A 3969-nucleotide genomic window follows, 5' to 3' on the forward strand; every position below is an offset into this window, starting at 1 on the left:
ATATATAAGCTTAAAATGTATATTTTAGGGGCTAGAGAGAGATGGTTCAGCAGCTAAGGGCATTTGCTGCTCTTATAGAGGACCTAAGATCGATTTCCAACATCCACACTGAGCAGCTCATAACCGCCTGTAACTCCAGCACCAGAAGATCTGACACTCTCTCCTGGCCTCCATAGGCATTGCAATCATGTGCACAAACCCACACACAGATACAAAGGAATACACATAATTAAAAATAAAAATAGTACCTTAAAAACTAAAGCTAACAGAACTTATGTCTTAAATACACAAGAACTCTTTAACTCAGTAACAATAACAACAAAAATACATCTCATTTTTAAATGGGCAAAACATATATATCACCAAGGAAGATATACAAATGGAAAATGAATATATAAAAATATATTCAGCATCATAAGTCATCAGAGACGACAATCTCACCCATGAAAACCAAAGAAAAAATGCATTTCATAAGAGGAACTATTGAAGAAAGAAAATCTGTAAAGGAACTTATCATGAACAAATTAGGAAACTAGAAAAGTACTAACAACAAAAGGGAGGAAGAGGGCTGGAGAGATGGCTCAGAGGTTAAGAGCACTGACTGCTCTTGCAGAGGACCCAGGTTCAAATCCCAGCACCCACATGGCAGCTAACAACTGTCCTTAACTCCAGTTCCCGGGGATTTGATGCTCTTTCCTGACCTCCGCGGGCATTGCAGGACAAAGGTGCACTTACATGCATGCAGGTAATACACTCACACACATAAAATAAAAATAATAAATAAATATAAAAGGGATTAAGAAAAATGCTACCAATAATACAACAAAGCAGAACAATGAATAAAAACTATAGGAAACAGAAAACTCTATTTATAACCTCGATTGCAAAAGGTTCAACTCACTATTTGAAAGATATAGTTAGGTTAAAAAAGATCTACCTATGAGTTATTGCATACACTGGAAAAAAACATATCCAAGAAATAGTGCTGTCAAAACTAGCTACTCACATGCCAATTAGATTCACATTTCTCACCCTTCACAAAAATCCATTCAAAATGCACAAAATACCTTAACTTAAAACCTGAAACACTGAAACTTCTAGAGAAAAACTATGGAAAAAATGTTGCGAAATATAAGCAGAGGTTAAAAAAAATTTTCTGAAAAGAACTCCAGTACCATAGGAAATTAACCCAAGAATGGGATTATATGAAATTAAAAAGTTTCTGCACAGCAAAGGAAACATTAGCCTATAGAATGGCAGAAAATCTTCGCTAGCTGTACTTCAAACAAGGAGTCAATATCTAGAATATATAAATAACTGAAAAATTAAATATCCTCAAACCTCAAACTTCTAATCAGCAAAGGGCTAATGAATTGAATAGATCATTATTAAAAGAAGGAATACAAATGATCAGTAAATATTTTTAAAGTGTTCAAAATTCTTAGTCATTTTGGAAATGAAAGTTAAAAGAACTTTGAGATTCTATCTTCTTTGTCAATACGGAACACTTCATGAATTTGCATGTCATCCTTGTGCAGGGGCCATGCTAGTCTTCTCTGTATAGTTCCAATTTTAGTATATGTTATGCCGAAGCAAGCATGAGATTCCATCTAAACGGCAGTCAGAGTGGTTAAATATAAAGAACAACAAATGACAACAAATGCTGGAGAGGATGCGGGGCAGGAGGGGAGAACACCTATGCACTGCTGGTGGGTCGCCTATATGACAATCAGTCTGGGGGTTCTCAAGAAACTAAAATTAGAACTACCATACAACCTAACTATACTGCTCTTAGACATATGCCCAAAGGACTCTAAGTTCTACCACAGCCATATTATTGCTGAACTGTTCACAGTAGCCAGGAAACACAACTGTCTAGATATCCTCAACATAAAAAATGGATAAAGAAAACATATATTTATAGACAATGGAATTGGATTCAGCTGTGAAGGAAAATGAAATCATGACAGTTTCTGGAAATCATCATATTAAGGTAGAGTAACCTAGACTCAGCAAGACAAATACTGCATGTTCTCTTTCATATGTGTATCCTGGATTTCAATTTTTATACATGTGTATATCTGTAGGGTCATGAAACTAGAAAAATAATCATAAGAAGGGAAGACAGGTCTTAAGGAAGGGGGAGAGGAACTGGAAGATTACAGAGCCATGTGACATGAAAAGGGACAGGGACTACTGTGGGAGGAAGGCCACAATGAGAATTGTGTAGGAGGATCAACAAAAGCAAAGTGTGTATGAAGATGTGGTAAGGAAACTCACTAATTTGCTGGAATTAAGAAAAACAAATATAAAAATTAAGTGTAAGTTCAACTCTAGGAAATAAAATAAATAAACAAAAAATTTAAATGTTTAAAAGCTATATACACGATTTCCCCAAACTGGAAAAAAACAGGATGCTTTCCAGTAGGTGAAGGAATGAACTACAGTAAATCCATATAATGGAATACTACTCAGTAGTAAAGCAGGTGTTATCAAGCCACTTAGAGGCCATATAAAACCTAAATCATATTGCTGAGTGAAAGCAGACAACTTGCAAATGCTGCATGTGTATGAGCCCATATATATGACCATTTGGAAAAGTCAAAACTATGCATACACTGAATACATGAGTCACTGATATGGGCTCAGGAGGCACAGAGTTAAGTAAGTGAAGTACAGAGTGTTTTTAGGCAGTGATATTACTGTGTCTAACACTGTAAATAAGGATACATGACACTGTGTTGAAGCATAAAGAGTAAACTTTAATGCATGCAAATTTTAAAAATAATTTAGGAGTACAAAAGATGCCGGGATAAAATGTGCATTATGACAAAAGAGCTAACTACATTATAAATATTTGAAACAACTCCACTGAAAAGCTGATTGGAGGTGCTGATCTCAGCAACGTTGGAAAGGAGTGGAGTCCAGGAGGGTATGTATTAGTTCTGTATTTTAGTTTATAAATTGTTTCCTATGAGGGTTCAGGTTACGAATTCTGAAACTACTATGCGTGCGTATTAGAACATAAAGGGCTAAATTCTTAGTATTGAGTTAGGAGGCTATAGGCAAGAGGAAATAGCTAGAATAATTAATCCATTTGGTGACAGATAAGAGCTGAAGAATGAATTTGTGTTTTAGCTTACTTACGGTTAATATAGAAATATTTCTAACCAGCAAACATGCATATTTCCTTGTATTGTCAATTTGAAAAGGCCACAAAATGGACATCCTAGTAGAAATGACTATTCCATCTCAAAGGCCTTAGTTCTTAATACCATTCTCTTATAAAAGGAGCCAGGGATCTTTGAGAACTAGTTGTTTCCAAGGTTAGCACAGCAAATAGACACACAATCGTCTATTATTTCCTGATGCCCAAAAGAAAGATGTGCTAAAACAAAGGGAAATTTTAAATACAATGATAGAGGAATGGTAAGAAATGCTAGAACCAAGTTACTAAGCTCCACTGGACAGATGTGGGAGAATCTGAGAAGGAAGCTAAACTAGAATTATAATCTGAAGTATATCTATGAATTCATATTAACTAAATCAATGAAAAAATAAGGAAGATGAAGAGATAAATCTCCCATGAAGAAGAACCATAATTTATGCAGCTACTCTGATTTCTAGCAAGGGGAACATAACTCTCCCTCCTCAAATGTTAGCTCTACACAGTGATTATAGGGTGCAGTATGACAAGCAGTCAGGGAGATAACAGTGAAGGAACTTAACCAACACTATGTGAGCCAGGTAATCAAGATCAGTAACCGGTCGTGTTGGTGATTTGACTTCAGTCCGATTGTGAGAAAAACATGAACAAAACTAAAAGGGAAAAGGTATCTCTTTTCCTGTTTGTTGGTACTATTAGTAATCATGACCTTGACATTCAGGCCCAAATATGTGTTTCAATATCTTTTTCACTTGTATAGCTCACTATACTCTGACAAACACTTTTACGTTTCTTTTCTCATT

The 3969-nt window shown here is 35.5% G+C and overlaps 1 non-coding gene across 1 annotated transcript; it reads right to left on the bottom strand.

Annotated features, from left to right (window-relative positions):
• Positions 1 to 1493: 1493 nt before the first annotated feature.
• LOC115072363 lies at positions 1494 to 1598 on the bottom strand. The gene has a single exon (XR_003851406.1). It is a non-coding gene; the product is annotated as a U6 spliceosomal RNA (small nuclear RNA).
• Positions 1599 to 3969: the final 2371 nt, after the last annotated feature.

The sequence above is a fragment of the Nannospalax galili genome, unplaced genomic scaffold, assembly GCF_000622305.1.
Source record: "Nannospalax galili isolate Female #2095 unplaced genomic scaffold, S.galili_v1.0 scaffold680, whole genome shotgun sequence".
NCBI lineage: Eukaryota > Metazoa > Chordata > Mammalia > Rodentia > Spalacidae > Nannospalax > Nannospalax galili.